We start from the raw sequence: 6,000 nt of genomic DNA, 5'->3' as shown, positions 1-6,000 counted from the left end.
TGGTGGTGGTAAATATTACGTAATGAAAAAATGTGATAAGGTTGGAAGACATTATGTCATGTATTTTCAATACAAATATGAAGTTTAAAATTTATTCTTTTGTTCATAGTCGTAACCACCTTCAAAGCGGTAAGCTACTACAAAGAACAATTTTCGATAAGGGGGGCATCAAGAATAAGTCGACATGACTTTTAACCCTTAGAAGGTTGGGCTCCTGGAGTCTTGCTCAGTTTGGGGGGGGGCTGTCAATTAGTCTTATGCTTTAGGAGTGATATCTCTGTTATTTTGGCACGGTTTCAAAATTTGGGATTCACTTTGTAAAATTATTCACGCTGAGCATATCCGAAAATTAAAACTATGTGAATTTTAGAACTGCTCATATACGTTGAAATGTTGAGGTCACTTATGAGTGTAATTTGTAGCGTGAGTTTACGCATTATTTTTTGGTAGAGTAATGAAGAACGTGCATAGTAATGTTGTGATTAATTTTTTTTACATTATTTTACATACAGCCAATGCCCTTTACGCTGTGAAACAGTTAGGATTAACGAGATATGGGCCAAATTAATTACTTTCATCCAGCTGATGGGAAAATGTTTCACAATAGAATATGAAATATTTCAGAGGATGTGCTGAGAAAAGCCTCATATCCTTCAATTTATAACCTTTATTTGCTCAAAATTTCAGCTCAATAGAGGTGAATAAAAGTTAGGAAAAGTCAAGAAATCTCGTAGTCGCAGCCTCAGTGGTTTTAGAGATACAACTGTTGATACAAAAAAGTTGAATTGACAGCCCCCCCCCAACCTTCAAAGGGTTTGCATTGAGTCAACAGATCTATGCCTTAAGGTTTACGTCATCTCCGGAGATCAGTAAAATATAAGGTTGTCATCTTCAGTGCAACAAGACCATTGATTGATTGGTTTAGTGAGGATTCGTAGTCCCATTGCTTTCATTTTGAGTGATCATACTGATTTTCAATTTATTCCTACAAGACGTTACGTAATGAAAAAATATATAATTAAGGTTGGAAGACATTATGTCATGTCTTTTCAATTCAAAATGAAGTTTAAAATTTATTCTTTTGTTGATAGTCGTAATCCTTCTTCAAAGCGGTAATACAAAGAACAATTTTCGATAAGGGGGGCATCAAGAATATGTCGACATGACTTTTAAGGTTTACGTCAGCTCCGGAGATCAGTAAAATATAAGGTTCTCATTATCGTGATTGTAAGCCGCGGGAAATTTTTTCTCTAAAAAACAGATTCCCGGGAAGCTAAACATTTTTTCCAGCCCTGGTAGAAAACAAGAGAAATTAAATAATATACCACTGTCTTGCACCAGTGGCGTAGCCAAGGGAGGGGGGTTCGGGGGTTTCGACCTTTCAAATTGAATTTACCGATGTTAACACATTATTTACAAGAAAAGTTTTAGCCTATGATGTAACTCATCGTCAAACTGTGCAAGGATGCAAGCATGCAAGCCATCTGCAACTGCTGAGATCGCTTGTTCGATCTAGATTAACATCTAAACAGCTATTTGTTATACAAAACTTGAATATATCAGAAATAGCCTAAAGTAACTTCATTGTCTCAAAGCTTTTTGTTTGACACTCATCAAGATGTATGACCTCTATGACGTTACATTTTCTAAACTTTGGGTTGACTTCAGAGCTTAAAAGTTAGTGACTTACCGGAATAAGATCGTTTTTTGAATCAACCAAGGAGAAAATTGATAAATAATAAAACTGTAATAATCTCGCATAAAAAGCAATCAACCTATGTCTCTAAAACAAAGTTTGCCTAATTTTAAACGAAACTGCAAAGAGCGAGTTTTGCCAATACCAAACATTCAAATATCTCAGTCTGGAATTAGCAACAAGAAAACAGAGACTTAGCTTTATTTCCGAAAAATGCCGAAGAAAACATGATCTTATCCTTTTGCTATGCCACCGGACAGCACCATTTTACAGAAATATTCATACCCACAATTTTGTTGAAAATGCTCTCAGAATGCACCAAACTGAAAGTAATTTTTCAAAATTTTCTGGGAGAGGCCCCCCAGACCCCCCGCCGCTAAGTGTCGCCTTCGGCGAACACGCCATCGGGCTTCGCCCGCCGGCTGTCAACACCTCCCCTTTCAAAATTTTTGACTATGCTACTGTCTTGCACTGTCAATATTTTGCCCCCCCAATGTTGAAGGTCTGGCGGCGCCACTGTCTGCCATGAAGAAAATTGATAACAAAATGGATTACCAAGAGCAGTGCACCAGACGCGACCGCTTGATTCTTCATGGATGCTCAGTCATGCCCAAGAAATCAAACAGTTGCTCTTCTTGGTTTTTTACTAGTTTTGTAATTCAAACTATAAATGAGAAGTTAGATTTAAGCATCACAGATTGGGACATAAGTACTTGGCCACCCTTTATCTAACAGAACTGAAAATGTACCGATAATTGTCAAATTTACTAGGCAAAGAAGCAATTAGACTGATATGCATTTACTTTCATCTACGTAACCTTTACATATTTGTATTGCATGCACGTTTTAAACTTCTGTGGTTTTGCCACTTTCTCCTTTTGTTGGTTTTGTTCCCGTTCACTATTTGTAACTTTATCATTGCTGTTGTTTTCCGACAAAGAAACAATAAATTAAATAAATTAAATTGAATTTATCCTGAATACTTATGCATTAGGAGTGGACTGAGTGTAATTGCAATTAAAAACATTTCGTTTAGTAAAATTTGTTTTCTATTTCTTTACAAGACGCCATTAAAAAAAACGTTTTCTATTTGTTCCTCAGTGACCTAATACAATGACGATTTCAAATATTTTTTTCTCACCGACTGGCTTTAAAAGAAAAACGGTCACGCGAACCGGCGATAAAAAAAAATGAAGCTTGACTGTTCGACATCTAGGGTAGATTAATCATTACATTAATGTTATCACCCCTATAACTCATTCGGTCAAGTCAAGTAACCAACAATGAATGAAAATGTGAACAAACCAAGGAACCGATGGTTCAAATCTCAGAGTGTGCTCATGAGCAACACACTTTTAAGAACAGCTCTCCGTTCAGTAGCACCGAGTGGGTGAAACAAAGTACGGACAACGACACATTAAGAACAAGCAAAAACTTCACTCTGCTCTGCTCGGTGACCACTTCTCAGTCAGTGATTTAACGTCTTTACAAACTGCCAGTATTAAGCTTCTGAAGAGGCTTTTTCGGTTCAAGGATAAAATTTCTCACAAATAATTAATTAATCAGATGGCTTTTGAGTTTAGCAATATATACGCAAAATAAAACAACAAAAGAGGAAACTGTGAGCGGTACACGATTTAATTTACCAACCTGTTCAGCTATGAACTGAACTGAGGTGCTCATTAAATGCTGAACAAATATAAAACAATTTTAGTTAACAGTTACAAGCAACAACACTTCATGTGAAATTGCAATTTTTCGACTATATCTTTGGTTAGACTGCAGGGATGTCCAACCTTTTATTATAGTGGGCCGCATTGTCACTTGAAATAATTCAATGGGCCGCAGAACCTATTAAATTTCAAGAAAAATGGGTACATAAAGGAACAATTAAAAACCATTAAATTCATCTTTGAAAATAAGAACAGATAACACACATATTGAAAGAAAAAAAAAATTATTTCTACAATATTTTTAACATTTTTTTCCAGCTAAGATGTTATCAACATTTGCATTAAAGGACGTTGTCTTGATTCTTAGGATGTTTGCTAAGTGTCTGTCGGTCAGTCTATTTCTTTCTGCAGTTTTTTATGTTTTTCATGGATGAAAATAACTGATGGCAACAATATGTGCTGCCCAACATGCACAATAATTTTCTAGACAAACTAACTAATTTATTAAGTTCATTACATGAATGGAATTCTTATAAAATAAAGGAAGAGTGTGTTCTCTGTGGAAAGTTTTCAAACTTTCTCGACTTAGCAGTTCAATCAGTTCAAGTTGGAATTCGGGTAGCGCTTTAATATCGCACTGAAATGAAACTAGGTCACTGAATAATTTTAATTCAATTTCAATCTTTTTGAAGTCAGAAAATCTGACTGTAAATTCTTCAAGCAAATCTTCAATTCTACAAGCAAACCAGTAATTCATACTTTTCATAGTTTACAGAACATTCTTGAGCTCTTTCAGATAGACTACAAAAGTATACAATTGCGTCAGCTTTTATTTGTGCTATGAAAACTTTTAATTTCCTGGTAAAGCTACTTATTCGCTCGAACATTGAACTACGTACACAACTGACCTTTCCCTTGTAAATGCAAATTGAGCTCAGCTAGCATTTCTGTGATGTCAACTAAGAAAGACAAATCATTCAACTATTTTTCCTTTTCTATCAAGTTTACATTTTGTTTCTTTTTCCCCATGAACTAGCCTATTTTATTTCGGGTAACAATAATTGAAATCTTTTTAAGGTGGCTGCTCTACTAAGCCATCGGACTTTAGATATAATTGGACCAGTGGCTCTCAACCTTTTTCGGCTTACGGCACCCTGCAAACGACCAAATAATTTGGCGGCACCCACAAGTCAAACCAAAAGGTTTCTGCATTAAATAAAAATAATTTTGAAAAGAGTTTTCGCAAAAAAACAAATAACTACAGCTCCGTATCATATCATGTACAATTTAATGAAGTTCATTTCAAACAAAGTCAGTGCGAAACTTGTGCTGAGTTTTACCGCAAACCCTTTCAATGTCTGGGCGCATGTATGATAATGCTACTCTAATAACTTGCAGCACCCTTGCGAAACGTAAATGGCACCCTTGGGTGCAGAGGCACCCCGGTTGAGAACCACTGAATTAAACTTATAATCCTGTTGCTCCCATACTATACTATTACTACGCCCCTAAAAACTGACTGGAACATTTTAATTAGGCTAAGATTCAAAGTTCAAAATACTACTTGAAGTGAAAATGATTAGCGGGCCGCACAAAAATCTCAAGCGGGCCGCAGGTTGGACACCCCTGGGTTCAGGGCCGTAGCCAGACCGCAGAGCAAGGGGGGCCAACTTTTTGTTAGGGGGGGCCGAAAAAATGTAAATGATTTTGGCATTTTAACCTCTTAAATACCGGTATCAACAAAAATTGCAATATATCAGATTAGTGTTAAGACCAACACTGGTCTCTTATTTTATCCGCTACTTAAATCACGGCAACCATATTACAATGATCAGTAGCGTAGTCAGGAATTTTGAAAGGGGGGGGGGAGGGTTGACGGCGTGTTTCGTTTATGACGACACCCAACGGCGGGGGGTCTGGGAGGCCTCCCCTAGAAAATTTTGAAAAATTACTTTGATTTTGGTGCATTCTGAGAGTATTTTCAACAAAAATGTGGGTATGAATATTCCTATAAAATGGTGTTGTCCGGTGGCATAGCAAAAGGATAAGATCATGTTTTCTTCGGCATTTTTCGGAAATAAAGCTACAAATCTCTATGTTTTCTTGTTGCTAATTCCTGGCTGAGATATTTGAATGTTTGGTAATGGCAAAACTCGCTCTTTGCAGTTTCGTTTAAAATTAGGCAAACTTTGTTTTAGAAACATAAAGAGACTGAAAGCATCATTCTCAATATCGTGACGTCACACGCGTGCCAAAGAGGGGGTTGCAACCCCCAAACCCCCCCCTCTTGGCTACGCCACTGACAATGACCAACATAACACAGCAATTGTTGACTTGTTGTATAAATAGCGGTGCTTGTCATGAGCAAAAACTTTAACTGGCTCGAAGAAGCTAGTGCCGAGAATTTTGATATATAGGATTACATTCCCGTGAGATAGTCTATTGCAATTGCAGTCGCGGATGTTTGGATGCAAACCGTCTCACAAACAAGTCTAAATCGATAAATTTTGATACAGAATGTTCAAAGGCCATAAGCACCAAGTTTGCCTGTCTTGGTTATAACATGCTCCGTCTAGTGGGAGCGTCAACCCTTGTTAACACTGAGAATCCACACTCACAAACGGCAGTGCT

The sequence above is a fragment of the Aplidium turbinatum genome, chromosome 1, assembly GCF_918807975.1.
Source record: "Aplidium turbinatum chromosome 1, kaAplTurb1.1, whole genome shotgun sequence".
Lineage (NCBI taxonomy): Eukaryota > Metazoa > Chordata > Ascidiacea > Aplousobranchia > Polyclinidae > Aplidium > Aplidium turbinatum.
The sequence above is the reverse complement of the archived record's forward strand: the minus strand, read 5'-3'. Positions refer to the sequence as shown.